This window comes from Ambystoma mexicanum (assembly GCF_040938575.1).
Source record: "Ambystoma mexicanum isolate Mex_15411 chromosome 12 unlocalized genomic scaffold, UKY_AmexF1_1 Mex_chr12_unloc.2, whole genome shotgun sequence".
Taxonomy (NCBI): Eukaryota; Metazoa; Chordata; class Amphibia; order Caudata; family Ambystomatidae; genus Ambystoma; species Ambystoma mexicanum.
In genome coordinates, this window is record NW_027182323.1 from 5,585,415 (window position 1) to 5,610,261 (window position 24,847).

Genomic DNA, 24,847 nt, shown 5'->3' on the forward strand with positions numbered 1-24,847 from the left:
CAGAACACTGCATTGTTAACTTGTATTTAATGGGAGCATGGGTAATCCATTGGGTTTATCTTTTTTCAACTCGTGTGCATCATGGCAAATAGAAAGAAATTGTCTGGATCACAGTGTAGTCAAATCAGAAGAAAAAGCAAAAAGCAAATCAAGAAGAGTCTTTTCTTAAGTATTTTTGAGATGATCCACTGCAAGATCAAGATGAAGATCTTCCAAAGGATCCGCCTGATACTGAAGTTGAGATGGCAGATATAGCTACTTCCTCACAAGTGGAAGAAGAATCGGAAATGCAAAATCTCACTGTAGAAAACGAACCGCAAGAAGAATTGCAGGTTCAAGATTTAAGATGTGAAAGTGCTGCTGCCTCAATCAGCGTGAGCTATAGTGATCCTGCTACCTGGGACAATTTTCCCTCCAAAAGAAGTGATCATTCAGTTTCCTTTCCCTAAAGATAGAAACAAAAGCAAGTTTTCCTCACATTTTTACAAACTGAGGCTTACCAACGGAGATGATGTGCACCGTCAGTGGCTATAGTATTCCACATCGAAGGACACTGTTTTGCTTCTGTTGCAAGCTGTTTAGCAGTAATCAACCAATGCCTCATCTCTTGCTGATAAAGGGTCAAAGGACTGTAAAAACATGTCTGCAATTCTAGTAGCACATGAAGTAGTCCAGGAGCATTTAGAAAATATTCAAAAGTGGAAGGAACTGGCACTGCGGATGAAAAAGAAGAAAACAATTGATAAAGAAAATGTGCACCTCATTAAGCAAGAAGAGAAGTATTGACAGCAAATCTTAGAATGGCTGATTGCCTTAGTAAGAGTTCTCTGTATGCAAAATCTGGCCTTTCGTGGAACGCATGAAAAACTGCACACATTGGTAACTTCCTGAAATGTGTTGATTATCTAGCTTTGTTTGATCCACTCTTGGATGAGCATTTTTGTAAACTAACAGACCAAAAGACACATTCGCTACCTCAGGAAAGATATACAAGATGAACTGATTCAGGTTTTAGCCACAACTATTAAAGAGGAACTCCTAGCCTCAGTTTGGCTGCCAAGTACTTTTCAATCATTCTGAATTGCACACCAGATGTCAGCCATGTTTAACAAATGACAATGATAGTTTGCTATGTGACCACCATGTCAGTGTAAAACATTTGAGGATTTGTGCCACAAAAAGACAACTGAAGCTAGTATGAAATTCACGGTGTCCAGTCATAATGTCGAAACAATAATGTCGAATTACAAAAATGTCGAATCCAAAGAGTCGAATCCAAAAATGTCGAATTGTTTATTTTTTTATTTATATATTTTTTTTGGGCTCCGGGGGTAAAAAAAATGGGTAAAACAAAAAAAAAAAAAAAATTAAAAAGGGGGGGGGGGTTGAGGTGGGAACCCTCCCTTTTTCGAAAAAAAGCAACCAAAAAAAAAAAAAAAATCAACCTTTTTGTTTGACTTTTTGACTTTCGACATTATTGGATTCGACTTTTTGACTATAAACCGAAATTCACTATTTTCCACCAATTACAAGAAATGTCCTTGCCCACTGAAAACCTGTCTGGCCGAAGCTATGATAATGGAAGCAATATGAAGGGTAAAGAAAATGATGTACAACAAAGAATTTCGGATGTAAATCCATATGCTTTGTTTGTGCCTTGCAGTGCACATTCTTTAAATTTGGTTGTTAATAATGCAGCTAAGTGTTGCTTGGAGGCAACAGCTTTTTTAAATGATACAACATATCTATATATATTTCTCTGGGTCAACATGCAATTGGGAAGTTCTAAACGCCATGTTAAAAAGCTTACATTGAAACCACTGAGTGACAGAAGATGGGAAAGTCAAACTGATGCCTGTAATCCTCTTCGCTATGAGCTGGGCAATGTGTATGATGCACTAGTTGAGATATCAAATGACAATACGCAAACAGGAATATCTAGTAATATCTCTTGCATAGATGCCCAAGGTCTTTCAAAATGTATTTCTAGCTTCAGGTTTGTAGTGTCTCTTGTTGTGTAGCATACTATTCTCTTTGAGATAAATGTGACAAGAAAACAACTAACAGACCACATTTGATTTATGTTGTGCCTTATGGTCGTTAACAGACCACATCTGATTGTGTTGTGCCTTATGGTCGTTAACAGACCACATCTGATTTATGTTGTACCCTATGGTCACTAACTGACCACATTTGACTTGTGCCCTATGGTCGCTAACTGACCACATTTGATTGTGTTGTGCCTTATGGTCGTTAACAGACCACACCTTATTTGTGTTGTGCCCTATGGTCAGTAACGGACACTCTGATTGTGTTGTACCCTATGATCACGCACAGAATATGCATTTCAGGTCACACTGTGAGACTTGAATATCATGCCCCATATTATTTGGTAAACCCCTGGCCGACAACTAGCCACCCGCTATCTACACTGCGCTACTCTAGCCAGACATCCTAGCGACGTTAGGGGTATTAATAGTATCAGTTAACCACACTAACCACCATGTGCAGAAACCTGACCTCCCTGAACTTCATAACTATAACCATGACCTTTGCTACCTACAGCACTAGCCCCCCCACAGACAGAAACCTAAGACTTAGGGCAAGACTACCTTGCATATACGAACCCAAAAGAAATAGCACTAACGATACTGTTAGATCCCCAACTATACAGAGGCACTTGGACAATCTAACCCAAGCCACAACACCCTTAACTCCGACCCCAAACCCCACTCATTATCACAAAAAGAAACACCCAAGTCCAAACAAGCACACAGATAAATCCGCAAGCTATCCCGCCCCTAAGAACACCCTATCTCTTACTGGATCCCTGATCAATGCTAGATCCATGGTAGCCCATGCAACTGAAATTGCTGACATACTAAACAACAGCAGTATTGACCTCCTCGCCGTAACAGAAACATGGCTTCACGAGGCAGCAGGACCCTCCCTGATGTTAGCCGTACCTGACAATTACCAGATCCACAGGGTAGACAGACCCAATGCCAAAGGTGGTGGCCTAGCCATCATCGCTAAAACTACTCTTCCTATCAGACTCACCACCTCACCCCCATGTGCTTCCTGCGAAGTACTATCAGCAAAAATGCAACTTTCCAACAATCGCACGCTAACTACTCACCTGATCTATAGGCCCCCAGCCCCCTGAGAACCTTCGAAGATGACCTTACCACCCTCATAGCGAACAATACCCAAAATCACTCACAAACACTACTGCTGGGCGACTTCAACATCGGCTTTAGTGAGCTTGACAACAAAAATGCCCTCGCTATAACAGCTTTTCTAAAAGACCACGGCCTCACTCAAAAAGTCCTCTCCCCTACACATGCCAAAGGCAGAACCCTTGACTGGGTATCTGAACTTAACTGCAACATAGTCCTCACCAACATCATCCCTCAACTATGGACTGACCACTATCTAATAAACTTCACTGCCACACTTGACCTCCTCAGCCCTAAAATTATCAAAATGATACCATGGCACTGAAACAGCCTTCATAGATCTTAAAACTAAAATGGAGGAATTTAAGGATAGCGGTAAAACAGCGCTGCTGCTCCTACTGGACTTGTCAGCAGCTTTTGATCTGGTGGATCATGCAGTCTTATGCAACCAACTCAAGCTCGCTGCCAACTTCACAGGAGAAGCCATAGCATGGGTCCGATCCTTTCTAGCCAACCGGACCATGAGAGTGTTTTCCACTTCCACTTGTGCCGATCCCATCCAAATTACATGTGGAGTCCCACAGGGCTCCTGTGTCTCACCTACCATGTACAACATTTTCACCAAGCCACTGTTCGACAAGTTGGACAGACTGGGTGTCACCTACACAAATTACGCAGATGACACCCAGATCCTCATACCCCTTTCTGGCAACTATCAAGCGGACCTGGCTTTGGTGAATAAAATCTACATCCTCATTCAGGCATGGATGGCCACCCATGGCCTCTGCCTGAACGACGATAAAACTGAAATCTTGCTCCTCGGATCAGACCATAACCTATCTAAACTTACCCCAGACTATACCTCGTTCAACATTGACAATAATACTACCAAGGTTACGCGTGAGGTCAAAACCCTAGGTTTTTACCTCGACTCAGCCCTCACCCTCAAAAAGCAAGTGAACTCCCTCGCCTCCACAACCACCTACATGTGTAAACTTATCCGTGCCGCCAAACCCTTCCTATCGAGCGCCAACTGCCTCACCTTTGCCAATGCCCTTATCATGTCCAGACTGGACTATTGCAACGCCTTATATTCTGGTGCTAATAAGGCGGTTACAGATAAACTCCAAAGATTACAAAATAATGCTCTTAGAGCAGCTCTGAACATCCCACGCAGAGAGCATATCACCAAACACCGGACCGAGGCCCACTGGCTCAAAATCAAGGACAGAATCCTCCTTAAAACCATATCCCTCACAGCCAAATGCCTCAACAATCAAGCACCCCCCTACCTAGCTGAAAGAATCAACTGGAGACCCTCTAACCGACTGACTAGATCTGCCAACACCTTCTTACTTGAAGTCCCGAGATTCAAACTTACCACGGCGGGCGGATCCAGCTTCCCAGTTAGACCTGCACAATCTTGGAACACACTCCCACTTGACCTCAGACGCCCTCTACCTTACACTAGATTTAGATCCAATGCCATCAAATGGCTGCACAACAACGATTTGTAACACCTGTTAAGACAATACTCTTCTGCATTTACCTATTTTGATCCTACATGTACTGCCTCACCTGTATCATCTGTTGTAAGTTACCACTGTTTTTTTTTGTAATAGCCTGTGGCAGGCTTTGTAACCAAGCTTTGAGTCTTCTTGTACTGTTGCGCCCAGATGCCCACGGGCTGGGAGCGCATTACCAAATAAATAAACAAACAAACAAACTTCAGGCAAAAACATTTGATGTTTGTAATGCTATAAAACAACTGAAGAAACCAAGAAGTTTCGGTATGCAGTGATAAAAACACGGCAAAAATGTCACCTGAACAAAAAAATAGTGGCAAAAATGCCATGGTTTGACCCGTTAAAGGTATACCCCATTACACCATTTAAGGCGACCCGGGGTTGCAGGGGAGTCCCCCGCATCCATACATGGATTGCGGCGGCAAAACCACAGCCTTTTTGCAGCGATATTTTGTGTTCATGGCCATTTTTGATGCGATTTTAACACATCGAACCAAAGTTTCTTGGTGGGTGCAGCAGTGATGAAGGGTTCGAGACAGCACTTGTCGATGCACGTAAACTTGCAGAATAGTTGGACATTCCTGCAGGCTTTGAACCTGATAATTTTGTCCGTGTTCGAAGAAAGAAGAAGCAGTTCACATATGAAGCAGATGATGAGCCTATTGAAAGCCCCAAGGAACATTGCAAAGTGAACAAATGTTTTGTGATCACTGACACAACCCATAAATCTTTAAAAGAGAGATTTACTCTAATGCATCAAATTAGTTCTTTCATACACAGTTTGAATACTAAGGTGGCACATCAAATCTTTGACCACTGCTTGAAGCTACAGAAAGCTTTACAACATGGGCACTCGAAGGACATCGATGCGTCCCATTTTTGCAATGAATTGCAAGTCATTGCAAGAAGAGTTCCAAATAGTTCATCACCACAAGATGCATTTAAATTTCTATACAACAATAATTTGGCAAAGAGTATGCCCGACACATGTATCGCTCTTCAGATTCTCTTAACCATGCCTGTTTCAGTGGCAAGTGGCAAAAGAAGCTTTTCAAAACTTAAGTTGATCAAAAGTTATGTTCGATCTTCTATGATGAAAGAAAGACTTGTTAGGCTAGCATCCTTGTCGGAATTGGACGAAATGTCAGAGAAATAAGAACCCGACCCCACCAAAAGACCGAAAACACACACCACGAAAAGTTCTAACCACCAAAAGTTCCAACTTTTCGCGGTATGTGTTTAGGTGTTTTGGTGGGGTCGGTATTAAAACTTTTTTTTTTTTAAAGGCTGCATGAGGCTGGGCGGGTTTCCCCCGCAACATCCCACTCACTATAGTGAGTGGGGGTTGCGGGGGACACACCCCAGCCCCCTGCCAGAACAAAAAAAAAACTTTAAAAAGCCAGGGGCTGCGGGGGTGTCCCCTGCAACACCCCGCTCACTATACTCTACAGTACTTTTGCTCTACCCTTAGAGCAAAAGTAAATAAAAATAAATACAAAGAAAAGGACTGGACCCTGCTGCGCCGGTTCCCGATCACGGAAAGGGAAAGGGAACCGGCTCCTAAGGGACACAGCGTGTCTGAAAGAAAGGTAAGTAGGTGGTGTGTTGGGGGGTGTGAGTGAGGGTGTGTTTGAATCTGTGTGATTTGTAATGGAAATGTTCACATGGGAGATGTACGAACATTTTGTATTGCGTACATTTCCCATGCAAACATTTCCGTCGCAGGTAATTTACCTGCAGACAAATCACGTAGATCGCCCTTGTCAATAGAGCATGACATTGCTCAAATATTTATATCAAGAACCTTGTATTCTGCAAAAATTAAAGCTCGGAAAGTTAATTTCTAATGTGCATTTTCACTTGTCTACACACATCTGATATGAAGTAACATGCATTCCTAGATATGTTGTAGAGTTTTTTATATGTCTGCGTCACCAAAGCCATCATGTATCATACATAATGGGGGTCATTACAACCCAGGCGCTAATTGCGCCAACTTTACCACCATGAATGGATTTACCGCCCCATTCCAAGGTGAGTGGGGCGGTAAATCCCCATTTCCCATTTTCCCTTCCCCATTCCCATTTTTGCCCCATAGGGCATAATGGGAGTGGGGAAGGCGCTAATTACGCCACCGTAAATTACGGTGGCGTAATTAGCATCATGGCAGGTTAGCGCCATGGATTTTAACGGCTGCTAAAAGCAGTCGTTAAAATCAGAATAGGCGTTAAGGGTTAACGACGGCGTTAACCCTTAACGCCTGGGTCGTAATGAGGCCAAATGGCTTTGGTGACCCAGACACATATTTCATTGTTTATCAACAGGTGGCCCACCACTTCTGCTCCTGTGTTTCTTGGGTTTTTGGATGGTTTTGGAGAATCACTCGCTGTTTTTCACTTTTGTAGGTGTTTTAAAAATAATAAGACATATTGTAAATTATTGTTGAATTTATAGATATCATAGTAAGTATGGGGACACGTTTAGTATTTTGTACCAGGTAGTGCTGTTTATGTGCTTACAGGTGTCTAGTAGGTATTCCCAAAATCATCCCTGCCTTCCTCACATCACAGCACTATTGGCAAATTCATGCTCCACTATGCTGGAACTTCATTCATGTGTCCATGGACTGTGGCACCCCCTTCTGCCATCATGTGTGTGCTGATTGTAGCTCCGTCGCCTGCATCATCTCTCCTTGACTTCTCACCCTTGGCCCCCTCCCATTCATTCTCACTGCTCTTTCTCTGCTCTCTTCTTCATGTCCACACTTCAAAATGCTTTTTCACTCCATAATGCCTAACCTCCACTGCCCCCACTTCTGTACTGCTGGGCTGTAAAACCGGTGTCACTTCATTTAATTTTAGGTGTGTTTTAATCCTGCATTGTTTGTGACTGTTAGTTTCAAAATCGAATTTAGATGTGTTTTCATCCTGCATTGTGTGTACGCCTGAAGCTTTAAAAATCAACTGCGCTGCTGGCCACTACCTTTGCCCTCTGTTCTGTCTGTTTTCTGCTCCTTACCCTTCAGTTCCCATTGTTTCTCTTTCCCAGTCCTGTTTGTATTTCCCCTGTGTGCCTCCTGCCAACTCCCCCCCTCTCCGTCCACGTATCTCAGCTGCTCTGCCTGGTTAAGTTGATCACACTGTGTTCCCTCTCTATGGTGCTTACTATCTTTCCCATCTTCTCCATCTGCTTCGCTATCTCCTACCCCCCCACCTCTCACTAAGTCTGGCAGGAGGAAACTCAAGAAGGATACACTGGGCTCCAACCCAGGTCTGCCTATCGCTGACATCTATGTCAGCGCATCCGCCAGAGAGACAATCACTGATATCCTCTTTGTCGTCCCGTCACCTGACCTATAGACTCTTCCTATAGTTGCTGTGCTCTCTCCTTACTCTTCCTCACAAATAAATGGCAGCACCCGCTGGGAGGTCCTTCTTGCGCTCTCCTCCTCCAGGGCCATCAATAATGTCTATTGGAATGTTACCATCCGGGTAAAAGTGCCTAAATCCAACCTTCTACGTTTTGATTGGCTCCTCCCTTGGCTTATCAACTTTCCACCTTCCTCCTAATGGGCTTCATTGCCATCTGCTTTCACAACATCCATGGCTCCCTCGCCTACTCCTGACCTGATGGCCTCTCACAGCGGCTCCCTTGCCGCCTGATGGGGAGAATTCTCAGTTTATGGCTAATTTCCCTTACCTATAGAGTCCCCCAGCAGCTTTGCTGGATTTGAAGGATTTGTTTCTTTTTACCTGCTAAGAGTGAGACTCTTTTTCCCACTCTTAGGCATTTTTTGCTATGTGTGTTCTGGGCTATTTTTGTGTTTAATGCCTATGGGATCTTTCTCAACCCCATAGGAACCATCTTTATCCACATGTGTTACACAGCACCCTCCGTGCAGTGACACAGAGGTGTCGTAGCGACCCCCAAACATAGACGCCATACCCTGGGACTGACTACTGTCTCACAGGACATGTAAAGTCCCCATTGACTTTACTAGTCAAATCCTATGAACTAAACCAGTACAACCCATCTTACTATGGAGGTACTGGAAGGGGTTAATAGTTGTTCCCCTATGTTCATTTTCGAGAGGGTACCCTAAAGTCCCTCTCAAAAGTTTCTGGCTGGTGGCAGTCGTTACTACCATAAATATTCGACCGTGAATATTTCTCTATGGGATTTTCCCATTGTTCGAGGCTACCACATTTTCTGACAGCCTCTAACATACCTCCGGTGCATTTTAATATTAACTTTGCTCTGGTAGGTTTTATTTGCCAGAACTTTAATATAACTTCTTTCTTGTGTCTTTCTCTAAACTCCTAACCCAGGTCGGGGATCCTTTGTTCGTCCGTTTGGCGGACTTCTACAGAGAAGTCCTCCTTTCGGCGCCACTGAGTCTGGGGTGGGTCCATTGTGTGGGAGGGGGAGTAGGACCCCTTGACAGGGTTGCCTCAGCAACCCATGTCGCACTCTATCCTGATAGGCTAGAGGGTCTCCCGCCAAGATGACCATTCCACTGTGTGAGTGACAGCTAGGCTGTATGAAATGAATGGGGATCTTTTTGCATAAAAGCAGGGTCCTGAGGACTGGAAGAGCAAGACGTTGCCACTGGAACTAAGAAGCTGAAAAGGAGAGAAGCCAAAGACATCTGCAACGACTGAACCACTTTTCTCCACACGACGAGAGAAGATCTTCACCTGAACGAGCCTTCTTCCCTTGAGCTGGTGGGGCCAACCAGTTTGCCAATCGCCTTCCCAGACCTGCCTTGGTCGAATCTCCCGTACCCTGTACTTGGAGGCCAGATAGCCAGGCACCAGTCCACCTGGACAGCGATTTAAAGGAGCGTACCTTTTATTCGTCGGGCAGCACCACGGCTGGTTTCATCCCTGGGTAGTGCAGCAACTCGAACCTTCCTCCACGACGAGAGCATCTCTTCCTCTGCTGGATCACCCGAACTGCAGGAACTACCAGGAACAACCGCCACCGCAGGAGCCACTTCTTCATTTAAGGTACATTGTTCCGCCAGGCCGCCCTTTCTTCGCGGTAGTGCTAAAGGTGTTTTAAATCCTTTACCTCCCTGTTGGGTTGGCCGCCCCCTTTCTAACATTGTCTTTTCAACTTTTGCAACCATCATTTCAAATATCGTTAACCAAAGAATTGACTGCAGCTACAAGAACATTTTGCTCCTTGGCCCTTGCCCTGTACCACTAACTCTGGCACAGGCCTACTGACTCTGGTCACATCTGTTAGATCTGCCTTCTCGAGATTGATTCTCCATTCGAACTGTGTGGTGCACCCCTTTCTTATAACTACTCTTTCTTCCCACTGCATAATCATTGTGAAATGCCATTTTGCTCAGTTTTCATTCTAGGTATTGCTTATATTGATGCACTGTCTTGCTAAACGGGTTCACAACTGATGGGAAGTTTTGCTACGGTGTATAAGAGCCAATTTCTGAATAACTTGTGCTTTCCCTCCCTTGTGAGGAATTGTTAGAGAATCCCTTGTGTGTAGTTTTCACTGGGCCTTTTTGCTCAGTTTTCACTCTGGTTCACTCGGTCTACAATTCATATAGGGAGTATGTATATTTTTCCGTGACTTAACTTAACTTGCTTGATACTTGTGATACATGTGTTTGATTTTAAGTGTATAAAATAAATATATATATACTTTTTAACTACAAAGCTTTGGTCAGTGTTTCCTTGTTCCATAGTATAATGGGCCGAATGTGTAAACCCTGAATACTGCTCAGCTATCTCTTGAGGTGAGTCTGACTGCTCAGCCACAGCTACCAACTAAATCTTTGTGGTACAGACTAATACCAAAGGGGATCTATTGCTCTCACCTGTAGTCCTAATCTGGTGTAGTGCTCGCTAAGGGAACTGCACTGGATTCTGACTAACACTGGTGTACAGCGGTGAGGATAAAAGTATTGGATTTACATTTTAGAGTACTGCTAGGGCATTGGTTCAAATAACCACAAGGCTAACTATCACAACAAGTTTATTTTAAACAAATTATGGAAAGTTACAGCCAGGAGACCCTCCTTACTAATACTGCTGATTATTTAAGGGATCTGTGTAGACCGAAAGGTCTTCCTGTCAAAGGCAAGAAACAAGAAATGATTGATAGACTGTTAGAGAAACAAAGTCTGGATAGTGGTGCTGTGGTGCCCACAACTCCAGCAAATGTAGCAAACAGTAATGAGGATAACGTTGAAGATGTTATTTTTGAGACAGATGAGGAAGAGGAGTGATAACAATGTCACCCCCTCTGGTCCTCTGCCTGCTCAAAGGCCTCAGCCTGTGGCTACTGGACCCTTACCACCTCCCACATTAAGTCCTGAATTTATCTCACTAGAAAGAATTAGACTTCAACTTGAATTCAAAAGAATTAGTGCCCAAACTGAACAGAGACATCAAGAACTAAGGCTCAAAGAAATGGAGCTGAACCATGAGCTTGAGATGAAGAAATTGTCTTTGGAAAATGCTTCTCTCTCCCGAATCTTCTAGATCTTCCAGTCCAAAAAGACCTTGGATGCCTAAAGAGATTGTGGGTATGTATGAACCTAAGTTGGATGTATTAGATGGGCTTGCTATGTTTGAATATAATCATGGGCTCCAGGATATCACAAGGAATCAGTTGATCCCCTGGTTATTCTCTAGGCTCCCCCCTGTTGCATCTGATGTAGTAATGGAGTTGGGGGAGGTGGATAGGATGGATTACGAATGTGTAAAGCTAGCTTTGATAGCTAGATTTGGGAAGACTCCTTCCCAGTACCTTAAGAGGTTTAGGACCCTCAAAAAGCATGATAGTACCCCTTGGACTACTTTTGTGAATGAGTGTTTGAAGAATTTAGAGGGATGGATTAAGGGTTATAGGGCCCCATTACACGTTGTGCGGTAAAAACCTCAAATTACCGGCATGGCGCTCTTAACGTGTCTGCCCTCGCAAGAGGGCGCTAATAGCGTACCATTACGAGTGCGCGGACACGAGCATAGAACCATGCCGTTAAAGACCCTACCGCCATGCCGTTAAAGACCCAAAAAAGTCACTTACCGCCCTCGACGAAAGTGCAGATAGCACCTCTGCCCACATGCTGCATGCAAAGAGCGGTCACCGCAATTAGCGGTGACCATTAAATTGCGGAACCGGAAATAGCGTCATCGCACAGGAACGGGAAAGAGCACGGCGGCCATCTTTAAAAACACAATCTATTGCCATCCACTGCCCCCTGGACCTGTTTGGAGTAGGTTGCAGTTGCAAATCATCCGGGACACCTTCAACATGCCCAAGGCATTTAAAAAAAGCACTGACAGGCAGCGCAAAGAAAAATTTACCTCGGAGGAGTTGAACATGTTGACCCAGACCCTGGCTGACAATGCTGAGGTTGTCTTTGCCAACGACATGCGGCGGTCGACACTACTGAAAAAAAAGGCCATCTGAGAAGAAGTTGCTGTTAAAGTCAGTGCAGTGGGCACCAGCACCTGCACGGTGCGTGAGTGCAGGAAAAGGGACGACCTCAGACTGCGGGTGAGGGGCATCCTTGCCAAAAACCACCGAATAGCCACTGCAGGTGGAGCCGGTTCACCCATCAGACTAAAGGAATGGGAGGAGACTTGTGCAAAACCTAATCGCTGTGGAATCCATTGAGGGAGTAGGCACTATGAAGCAAGGCATGGGAACCACTTCGGATGGAGGTGAGTGTACACATGACAGGATGCTATGTGAATGTACTGTTCCCCCCAAATGTGAGCCCGGAATCCTCTCATGCATGGACACACATCCACACATGCATCCATCCATCCATGTCCATGTCAGTGTCAGACCCAAACACACACACATGCACACATCACCATAGACAAGTGCCAAACACAACCATGCATGGATGAGGCACTGAACTGACACATCACCTGCATCCACAACTATTAAGTCCCAATGGCCACAACTGCATTATTGATGTATCCTGCATGAAGTACATAGAAACGTAACCAATGCCATCCCCCTTCTTGTCCCTGACAGGCTCACATACAGATGGTGAGGATGCCGCAAATGCATCCCAGGCACCGCCTACAAGTAAGAGACCAAGGGCACAGGACTCTGAGGACACCCCCACGACATCTAGGGGCAAGGGGGGAAGGTTCCACATGATGAGTGTCAAGCATCGGAGGAGTGCCACTGCCAGGATTGAAGTAGCCACACCACCAACTAGAGCCCCACCACCGCAGGTGAACCCACAACCACCAATACCAGCCAGCGAGGGCCCACCATCAGCTGCGCCAAGCTCCGCAGGAGAGCAGCCGCCACTGCCCCCCTATCTGACCTTGAGGACACAACGGTTGACACAATGCAGATGCACACCCCAAGCCCCCCTACAACCCCTGAGCCAGCACCATTCCAGACACCTGGGTCTGATGTCACTGGTGAGGACAACATTCCAGCCATAATGTCCCCCATGGTGGCTTCACCTGCTGCCATGGATGCATCTGACGGCACAGCAGCCACTACACCATCACCCAGCACTGCCCTCGAGCTGCCCACCATCCGGCAGCGTCAACAGGAACTTACTGTGCTGGTTGGCCAGCATGTTGAGGAGGCTACCCATCTCAGGGAGAATATTGTGGAGACGGCAAGGCACTCCAGTGAGAGGATGGAGGCCTTTACTGACAGGCTTTGTGAGGAGATAGCTAGGCTAAGGGAGGTCCTCACTCGAATAGCTGACACAATGAACCGCCACTTCACACCACCAGGACAGTCTGCCACGTCGTCATCCGCGGGTTCAACGCAGACAAGCCCCCTCCGCCGCTCGACACGCACCACCAGGCGCATGTCTGCCCATCCTCCAAATGCTGCTGCAGATAATGGCCAGTAGGGGGTTTATCGCGATTCTTCTGCGTGCATGGGCCAACGCAAACATGGCAGACACATGAGGAACTGTTGTGGGGGGTGGGTGTAAGTGTGTTATGGGTCTGTTGTGGGGGTGGGTGGAAGGGTGTTATGGGTATGTTGTGGGGGGTGGGTGGAAGAGTGGTGGGATGTTTGGGGACATGCACTTTTTCATCTTTCCGTTACTTAATACACTGGTGTCTAATCAAAACACAGGCTTGGACATCTTCATTGTGTATGTGTACTTTATTGGCGACAGGGTCCATTGTGTGCTTCTAAACATACACCAGTGCATTACTACCCATATCCATGTGACAGTACCAAAACATGTTCCTCAGAATATTTGGTTGATCAGATGCTGTCTCACAGCACGTCCCTCCTGCCCATCCCCTCTTGCAAGACCTGCATCCCCTTCACCTCCGTCCTCATCACCATCATCATCCTCATCAGGTGCTTCTATTTCAACGTCAGGGGGCAGTGGCACATTCCGTCTGATACACATTGTGCAGCATGACACATGCCATGGTGATCTTGGCCACCTTCTCATGGCCATACAGGAGAGCGCCACCAGACCAGCTAATGCACCTAAACCGTGACTTCAAAAGGCCAAAGGTCTGCTCGATCACGATGCGGGTACAGGTATGTGCTCAATTGTATTCCTCTTTGTGCCTGTTCTGTGGGTTCCGTGCAGGTGTGAGGAGCCAGCTCTTCAGGGGATAGCCTGCATCACCTGTATGGTGGAACAAATGGGGTCCTGTTACTGTTCACCTCAAGAGCGGCCTGTTCATATCACACAAATTGACATTGCATTGTGATTCAAGTACACAGTCAACAGCATACATGCAGATGGTCTGTGTGATAGCAATGTGCAAGGGTGAGCTTGACCCTGCAAGTAGACATGCCCCATTGATGCCTCCAACAGTAATTGACATGTCCTGGGTGAGGCGAGGTCGTAGGTGTCCCTGGGCCCAGGCAGATTTGGTTCCTCACTGCTGTTGTACTGCCATTCCAACATAGATGTTGCCATGCAGTGAGGCATCACTTCAGTGGTGGTAAAGGTGCGTGGTGAAATGCTATGGCTAGGGCGGATCCCTTTGCATGCATCATAGGGCACATTGCATTATAGATGTTGTGCTGGACTGATTCCGGAGGACTATCCTGATGGCACGTATGAAATCTGTGTGTTTTGTGGCGTGGAATGTTGTGCAATGTGTATATGGATGGGTGTTTGATGTTACTAGACCTGAAATGTCATCTGTGTTGTGTGGCTCATACTTGCATGTCAGTTCAACTCAAGTACGTTGCGGACTTCCCAGATGGACATTGGCGTGCATCTGTATGTGCATTTTGCAGACAGACAACAAGCTACAACCAGTTGGAGTATGTATCTCACCGCCCCAATCACACCGAGTTGGAACATGTCTCTCCCCCCATCACACCCAGTTGGAGTATGTATCTCTCCCCCCCAATCACACCCAGTTGGAGCATGTCTCTCTCCCCCATCACACCCAGTTGGAGCATGTCTCTCTCCCCCATCACACCCAGTTGGAGCATGTCTCTCTCCCCCATCACACCCAGTTGGAGCATGTCTCCCCCCCAATCACACCCAGTTGGAGCATGTCTCTCCCCCATCACACCCAGTTGGAGCATGTCTCTCCTCCCCATCACACCCAGTTGGAGCATGTCTCCCCCCCCAATCACACCCAGTTGGAGCATGTCTCTCCCCCCCAATCACACCCAGTTGGAGTATGTATCTCTCTTCCCATCACACCCAGTTGGAGTATGTATCTCTCCCCCCCAAACACACTGCCATGTGCTTGCCCTGCTACTCACCAAGTAGCCACGAACGTTGTGCGGTTTGTCGCTCCATGTAGCGTGGGATAGTTGAGTTCTGCAGGACCATGGAATCATGGGTTGATCCAGGAAATCGGGCACAGCAATGTGTGATTATCTTGTTGGCATCACATACCATTTGGTCATTGATGGAGTGGAATTGCTTCCTGTTTCGGTAGACCACTTCATTGCGATGTGGGACCACCAATTCCACATGTGTACAGTCGATGGCCCCAATGCAACTTGGGATGCCTGCCAGTGAATAGAAGCCAACTTTGGTGTTGGCAATCTCCTGGGCAATCCGTGGCATGAATATGTGTTCAGGTGCATGCTTCAGGAGGGCATCGAGTACCTGGTTCAGCGTGCGTGAAAATACTGGTTGGGAGATGCCATGCATCTGGCCCACTGTATGCTGGTAGGTGCCTGTGGCCAGGAAGTGGAGCACAGTCACCACCTTGAGTAGAGGGGGGATGGCAGTTCTGATGTCTATGAGCCTCACAATATCATTGTGTATCATGACCACGATGTTGGTGATGGTATCCCGGTCCATACGGTACAGGGTGTGTATCTGCTCAGGGGTTAGGTTAAATGGACTGGCTCTGATCCTGGGGATCGGTGGGTGCCTCTGTGGTATGATTAGGTGCCGTGGTGGTGCTTGCTGTGCCTGTCTTGCCCTCCTCCTCCTCCTCCCCCTGCGTCTCCTTTGGGCTGCCTGTTGTTGAAGCTGCGCTGCAATCATGTCCTCCAGCCCATGTAATGCTGCTAGTATTGGAACCATCTTGGTGTGGGAAGGGGTGTGTGAATATTTGGTTGATCAGATGCTGTCTCACAGCACGTCCCTCCTGCCCATCCCCTCTTGCAAGACCTGCATCCCCTTCACCTCCGTCCTCATCACCATCATCATCCTCATCAGGTGCTTCTATTTCAACGTCAGGGGGCAGTGGCACATTCCGTCTGATACACATTGTGCAGCATGACACATGCCATGGTGATCTTGGCCACCTTCTCATGGCCATACAGGAGAGCGCCACCAGACCAGCTAATGCACCTAAACCGTGACTTCAAAAGGCCAAAAGTCTGCTCGATCACGATGCGGGTACAGGTATGTGCTCAATTGTATTCCTCTTCGTGCCTGTTCTGTGGGTTCCGTGCAGGTGTGAGGAGACAGCTCTTCAGGGGATAGCCTGCATCACCTGTATGGTGGAACAAATGGGGTCCTGTTACTGTTCACCTCAAGAGCGGCCTGTTCATATCACACAAATTGACATTGCATTGTGATTCAAGTACACAGTCAACAGCATACATGCAGATGGTCTGTGTGATAGCAATGTGCAAGGGTGAGCTTGACCCTGCAAGTAGACATGCCCCATTGATGCCTCCAACAGTAATTGACATGTCCTGGGTGAGGCGAGGTCGTAGGTGTCCCTGGGCTCAGGCAGATTTGGTTCCTCACTGCTGTTGTACTGCCATTCCAACATAGATGTTGCCATGCAGTGAGGCATCACTTCAGTGGTGGTAAAGGTGCGTGGTGAAATGCTATGGCTAGGGCGGATCCCTTTGCATGCATCATAGGGCACATTGCATTATAGATGTTGTGCTGGACTGATTCCGGAGGACTATCCTGATGGCACATATGAAATCTGTGTGTTTTGTGGCGTGGAATGTTGTGCAATGTGTATATGGATGGGTGTTTGATGTTACTAGACCTGAAATGTCATCTGTGTTGTGTGGCTCATACTTGCATGTCAGTTCAACTCAAGTACGTTGCGGACTTCCCAGATGGACATTGGCGTGCATCTGTATGTGCATTTTGCAGACAGACAACAAGCTACAACCAGTTGGAGTATGTATCTCACCCCCCCAATCACACCGAGTTGGAACATGTCTCTCCCCCCATCACACCCAGTTGGAGTATGTATCTCTCCCCCCCAATCACACCCAGTTGGAGCATGTCTCTCTCCCCCATCACACCCAGTTGGAGCATGTCTCCCCCCCAATCACACCCAGTTGGAGCATGTCTCCCCCCCCAATCACACCCAGTTGGAGCATGTCTCTCCCCCCATCACACCCAGTTGGAGCATGTCTCTCCTCCCCATCACACCCAGTTGGAGCATGTCTCCCCCCCCAATCACACCCAGTTGGAGTATGTATCTCTCCCCCCCAAACACACTGCCATGTGCTTGCCATGCTACTCACCAAGTAGCCACGAACGTTGTGCGGTTTGTCGCTCCATGTAGCGTGGGATAGTTGAGTTCCGCAGGATCCAGGAAATCGGGCACAGCAATGTGTGATTATCTTGTTGGCATCACATACCATTTGGTCATTGATGGAGTGGAATTGCTTCCTGTTTTGGTAGACCACTTCATTGCGATGTGGGACCACCAATTCCACATGTGTACAGTCGATGGCCCCAATGCAACTTGGGATGCCTGCCAGTGAATAGAAGCCAACTTTGGTGTTGGCAATCTCCTGGGCAATCCGTGGCATGAATATGTGTTCAGGTGCATGCTTCAGGAGGGCATTGAGTACCTGGTTCAGCGTGCGTGAAAATACTGGTTGGGAGATGCCATGCATCTGGCCCACTGTATGCTGGTAGGTGCCTGTGGCCAGGAAGTGGAGCACAGTCACCACCTTGAGTAGAGGGGGGATGGCAGTTCTGATGTCTATGAGCCTCACAATATCATTGTGTATCATGACCACGATGTTGGTGATGGTATCCCGGTCCATACGGTACAGGGTGTGTATCTGCTCAGGGGTTAGGTTAAATGGACTGGCTCTGATCCTGGGGATTGGTGGGTGCCTCTGTGGTATGATTAGGTGCCGTGGTGGTGCTTGCTGTGCCTGTCTTGCCCTCCTCCTCCTCCTCCCCCTGCGTCTCCTTTGGGCTGCCTGTTGTTGTTGCAGCTGCGCTGCAATCATGTCCTCCAGCCCATGTAATGCTGCTAGTATTGGAACCATCTTGGTGAGGGAAGGGGTGTGTGAAGGGGTGTGGTGTGCTCCTTTTGAGCTGCCACAGTCTCCATTGCCTCCACCTGTGTTGATTGTGTCCACCTGTGGCAGGTGGGAACACTGCTCAGTTCTCTTAACGTGTGGTTCGCGATGCCGGTATTTGCGCCATGGCGGTAAGGGGTTTTGGGGGCTTTACCATGCTGCTATTGGCATGTCCGCTCGCCTTGTGATGCTGTGCTAATAGCGGCATGGCGTAATTTACGGGATGGTGGGTTGCGCGCACGCTGACTGCCCGCTATTAGTGGCACCGTACTTAGCGGTGCCGCTAATAGCGGTGAGCCGGGTCGTAATTCGCATGGGGATTTAACGTTGCCGGTATTCCATTACCGGTAACGTTAAATCCATACCGCCTACCGTGTAATGAGGCCCATAGAGTTAACACTTAAGAAGGAATGAGAAATCTTGTCATGATGGAGTCTATCTATGATGCCTGCTCTCCTGAGCTCAGACAGCACTTGGCTGATTCAAAAGAAATAGATTCTAAGAAACTAGCTAAGGCTGCTGACTTGTGGGTTGCCAACAGGGCCACTCACAAGGATTCAGGGGTAACTCAGAAAAAAGGATGAGGGAAAGCAGCCAAAGAAGGACAACAAAGAGAATTCAAATAATTCCAATTCCAAAGAGGGCCCCAAACAAAATTCTAAGGGTAAGCCACAAGGGAATCGAAATCAGGCTAGTGTACGTTCTGGTCCCAGACCAGAAGGAGGTCAGAACAAGCCACCATTCATAAAGACATTTGGGAAATGCTATGTTTGTGGCTCTACTGATCATGTGAAAGGGGATCCCAGATGTAAGGGTAAACCTTCAGGGGTCCACACTGTCTCCTTAGCCTTCGCTCCAGAGGAGGAAGTACATATGGTCAGTGGAAACTTTCAACTACTAGCTGATGATTCCATTGTAGTCTCAGCTAGTGTATCTTTAGTATCTCCAGGACTGTGGGAACAACAGAATTTAGATGTGTATAATTCTATCCCCCAGGAAAACCCTGCCATTAGAGACACTGGGGCCAGCCTAACTGTGGTGGGCGAATCTTTTTCCAAGGTGGAGGATGTTGCTAAGGCACCCAAACGCCTCACCAAGTTAGCTGGAGGGCCCGTGGAGATGCTTCCCCAATTACCAGCTCTCATCCAGTGCAATGAAATGACTGTCAGGATACCTGCGAATGTACAATCTGAAGTACCAGGAAGGGTGCTGTTGGACAATGATCTGAAAGACCTGGGAGTAGTGTCAAGTACTCCCAGACCTCCTAGTAAGAGATTACAGGAGCTTACCAGACCTGCAAGGGAGAGGACCTTGAGGGGCTCTCCTGAGGAGACGATAGAAAAAGAAATCACTCCTACTCCACTGGAGTTACTAACTGCTATTTCAAAGCAACCAGATGCAAATGGGAAACCCAAGGCTTCAAAGAAGAAACCAGCATAAGGCACTCCAGTGCTACCAACCAGTAAATCTCCTAGGTTGTCAAAAATCACACCTGTGATTACTCCTCCAGCTGAGGCTGAGAGTGAGGTACAACCCTGTGTGGCTGAACTAGAGCCTGAAGATTCAGATCTAGTAAGAGGCCAGGAACTCATTGGAGATCTTGACCCTGTGGACCATCCTGAGCTGCAGTCTTTAGTGGCAGAAGGTGGACCCCAAAGGGCAAACCTCAGGAAGGGACAAAGAGAATGTCCAACTCTGGAAGGTCATCACCACCAGGCAGCTTCTCAGCTTGAAGGGCAAGAGCCTGGGAAGTACAGGTTACACTGGTAAGATGGCCTCTTCTATAGTGAACCAACAGAGTCACTCCCTGAGGACTACAAAAGACTTGTAGTACCCTAAGCAAACTGACTCCAATTCTTGCAACTAGCCCATGAGATACCTTTGGCTGGTCACTTGAGCTTCAAGAAGACCAAGGAATGTCTCTCTCTCTCTCTACTTTTATTGGCCTAAAATGGGGGCTGAGGTAGATAAGTATTGCAAGAGTTGCCACACTTGCCAAACCTCTGGTAAAAGTGGCTCCTTGAACGTGGCACCTCTAGTGCCTCTCCCTGTGGCGGGAGTACCATTTGAGAGGGTAGGAATCGACATTGTTGGTCCCCATGATCCTCCAACATCTTCAGGCAACAGGTTTATACTTGTTGTAGTAGACCATGCTACTAGGTTCCCTGAAGCAATTCCTATGAGGACTGTTACAGCTCCAGCTGTAGCTAAGGCCCTCCTTGGTATTTTTACCAGGGTTGGATTTCCTAAGGAGGTAATATCCGACAGGGGGTCAAATTTTATGTCCCACTACATGAAGGCCATGTGGAAAAACGGTGGCGTTATCTACAAGTTCTCAACAGCATACCACCCTCAGACAAATGGATTGGTAGAAAGGTTTAACAGAACCATGAAGAGCATGATAGGAGCTTTAGAAGACCCTCTTAAGAAAAAGTGGGATCTTCTACTGCCATGCCTTCTCTTTGCATATAGAGAAGTCCCTCAGGAGGGAGTGGGTTACAGTCCCTTTGAACTTCTCTATGGCCATCCGGACAGAAGTCCATTGGCCCTGATCAAGGAGGGGTTAGAGAGTGCTCCTTCCCCCACGCCAGTCAGAGTCACTGACTATGTGATAGGACTCCAGAGGAGAATGTCGCACATGATGGCTGACGCAAGTGATAATTTGAAAGCAGGTCAGGCTCTGGTCAAACATTGGCATGACCAGAAAGCCAACATGGTTGAGTTCGCTCAAGACGAGCTAGTTTTTCTTATGGTCCCAACAAGGCAGAGGGCCTTATAGGACAAATGGATGGGACCCTTCAAGGTTGTGGGGAAACTTGGAGAGGTGAACTATCTGGTGGATTTAGGAAATCCTAAGGAGGCTCCTAGAGTCTTTCATATCAACCGTCTAAAAGCTTATGTCTCGAGACCAGAACTGGGAGCTTTGCTTCTAGCTTCAGCTCAAGAGGAGGAGGAGAGTGAACCTCTACCTGACCTCCTCAGAGGCAAACCTTTGGATAAGAAAATAGAAGGAGTTAATCTCTCTTCTAATCTGACACCTGAGCAACAGGAGGGGTGCAAAGTTTTGTTGAATCAATTTGCCTCCCTGTTTTCTCTAGCACCAGGCTTGACCCCTTGGGGTCAACATGATATTCAAACTGGTGACTGTTTACCTGTCAAAAGTAGGGGCTACAGGATGTCAGAAAATGTAAGAACCCACATCAAAGGAGAGAACAACAAGATGCTTGATCTTGGGGTAATAGTTGTGTTAGTACCAAAGACAGGATCCAAGGAGTTGAGATTCTGTGTGGACTATAGAGCTCTAAATGCAGTCACTAAGACTGATGCCCATCCTTTGCCAAGGACAGATGAGCTGGTGGACAGACTTGGTTCAGCCAAGTTCCTCAGCACATTTGATCTCACGTCAGGCTATTGGCAAATAGCCCTGACTGACCATGCCAAGGAGAAAACTACATTCCAAAGGATGGTTAATCAGGTTCTGAATGGGATGGAGGACTTCTGCATGGCATACTTGCATAAAGAAAAACAAATTATGGGCTAGGGAGGCCTTTTTTGTTGAAGGGGGGGCTTGACTCAGAAAAGGCGTTATAACAGACAAGAAAAAAGGGAGAGTCAACAGCTACCCCTGTTCCAACGTGTAGCTACGGTAGGCTTAAAAAAGGCAGAAAGTTTGTGGATACTAGACATTAAGGGTCACAAACAAAGGAGGATAGAATATAATTAAATTTATTCAGACATACATTAGGAAAATTCACAGCAGAAAAAAACAACAAAATTAAAAGATCACATATGAGCCTTCTTATGTCTTACAGAGAAAAGACAAATAATAATAATAGTCAGTGACAAACTGTTATTGCATCACAGTTTGGTAAGTGAGGGTTAGTAGCATATATATAATGTGGATTTCAGATACTACAATCATACTGGTAGTATGTCATTGTGGTCGACGCTTCTTTGTATAGGTGTTTCTGGTTCAGGATTGAGCCAGCCTTCACTGAGTGGAAAATGTTCACAGATGAAGGGCCCAAACTGTCATCAGGACGTGGTTTGGGCTGAAGAGCACCTATGGAAAGAATTGGCACATAGGAGGGAATGTCAGAAAAAAGGGGGTATGTGACCACACAGAGAAAATCTGTGTATAAGGATCTGCGCTAAAGGAAGCCTACCTGTGTTCTATCAACGGTTGGACACGAAATGATTTCAGAGAAGCATCTAAATGGTTCTGTCGTCCGTAGTGGGGAATCTACAGGAGAAGGGGTGGCAATAAGTAACCTAAATAATATGAAATATCATACATAGCTTGTTAATTAGCAGGAGGAGCATACCTTTATTTTGGTATGTGTTCCAGTGATGGTACTGGAACTAGTTCAAGGGCGAGAGTTTCCGTGTTATTGGAGGCTTTTTCGAGGTAGAGAAATCGGCCAAGGTTGCTGTGTAAGGAAGAGATCGAGGAAATAGATTTATCAGAGGATGATAAAGGGAGTGCATAGTTGCGTGAAGGTGCCTACTGATTATTTGCATGGGAGGTGTGGATTGAGATAGTGCCGGTATAATTACAGTGTAGGGCTGAGTGAAGATTAAAGGAATACAGCACGTGGATGACTTATGGCAGTAAAATGGTGGAATCCTAATTTGGCCTTAAAACGTGAAAAGATCAATATTCTGCACGGCATTAATGCCCTCAGTGATTTGTGCATTTTGTAGCGATTTTGCAAGTCTTTTGCAGGGCTCTTGTTTAGCATGGCAAATGTGCATATTAGATAGAGTATTCAGGCTGGCAGAAAAAATAATGATAAATATTTTGCCATTATAAAAAACGAGCATACAATCGCCTTATTAAGGAATGCCTGGATGTTCTAGCGATTTAAAAAAGAAGTTACTCAAAAAAGTGCACAAAGTGTACGGCTAGTTTAATTTGGAAACAAATCCGAGGTGTTTTTGAAACAAAAGCAGTGCAGGTTTAGATCGATTACGTGGCGGTGGCTGATTTCTTACCTGAAAAGCCAGAGAATAGATTCCTAACGACGTCTGCCAGACGAGCCAGAGAGCTGTGTCTGCCGCTTTGAGGTGAAGCGTTTGGAAAATAGGCTTGCTCGCAAGCAGACGCATGCGCGACTGGGACACTAACTTAGGTGTGCGCAGGCGCGTGAGAAACATTGGCGCATGCACAATGGAAATTGATGAAGAACACTAATACTGATCGTTTCAGTGACTGTGTGTACGTGCATCAGAGGTGCACGGGTGCGTGTTTGATTAGGCAAATAGGACACAGCTGTTTATGTTAAAAGGTTGAAGCAACTGGTTGTGCAAATGAATACATAGTTTTACATGCACAAAGGAAAAAATCTTTTCCAAAAAGACTTATTAGGTGACATGAATTATGGTTTGAAAGAGGATCAGACAAAAGTGCACACCTCAAACATGGGGGCGGAGCATCCAGTTTCATTGATATATTCAAGAGCATAAGAGCGAAGTGTGTGGTTGCATGTGGTGGTGGTGTAGAAACACAATATGTTGATAAATGACATGATGTGAAACAAGTTATGGATGCAGATTTGATGATTAAATAAACTTTTCAACAGTGGTGCCAAAAAATGGTCACATAAGTAGATAAAGGCAGAGTGAAGGGCAGCTTTAGATTATTTGAAAAATAGATTCCATTTGATTGCAATATTCAGGCCCTGTTTCACCGAGTTGAGTCGAAAAATCAATTTTTGCTCTAGTTTACGAAGTGAGAGATCTATGTCACCACCTCTGAAAGGGTTTCTGGCTGTTTGTAAAACAAACCAGAAAAAGTCATTGTGGGTGTGGTGTTTCTCTTGGAAGTGTGCCACCATTGGCTCATCTTGAACGGCATTTTTGATGCACGAGCGATGTTCGCATATGCGCTGTCTTACTTCCCTCTTGCATTTTCCAATGTACAGCAGTTTGCAGGGGCATTGAATTGCGTACACTGTCCACTTGCTTTTACTATTGGTGAAGGATTCAAAGTTCCAATTCTTTCCGTTGAGATCAATGGATTTCATATTTTCTGTTAGACAACAGACTGAGCATGATCCACATTTGAAATGGCCTTGAACGGGTGGTAGATTCCACAGGGTGCTTTGTTCGGTCAGCCTGGTTGGTTCTGTGTAGGTGTTGACCAGCCGATCTTTAAGATTTCTACTTCGTTTAAATGCAAAACGGGGTTTGGTGGGCTTGAAAGAAACTGTGCGCAGAATATTCCAATGTTTAAGGATGGTCTTCTTTATTTGATTGCTGAGTGGGGAAAAAGTAGTCACACAGGTGATTTTGTCTTTACAAAGCTCTCGTGGGGTAGGCGCGAGGCATGATTCTCTGCTTCTGTTTTTAGCTCGTTTTCTCGCTTGACGAATGATGCGGCTGGGGTAGCCTCTTTCTTTTAGTCTTGTCGCGAGGTCTCTGCTGGCTGTT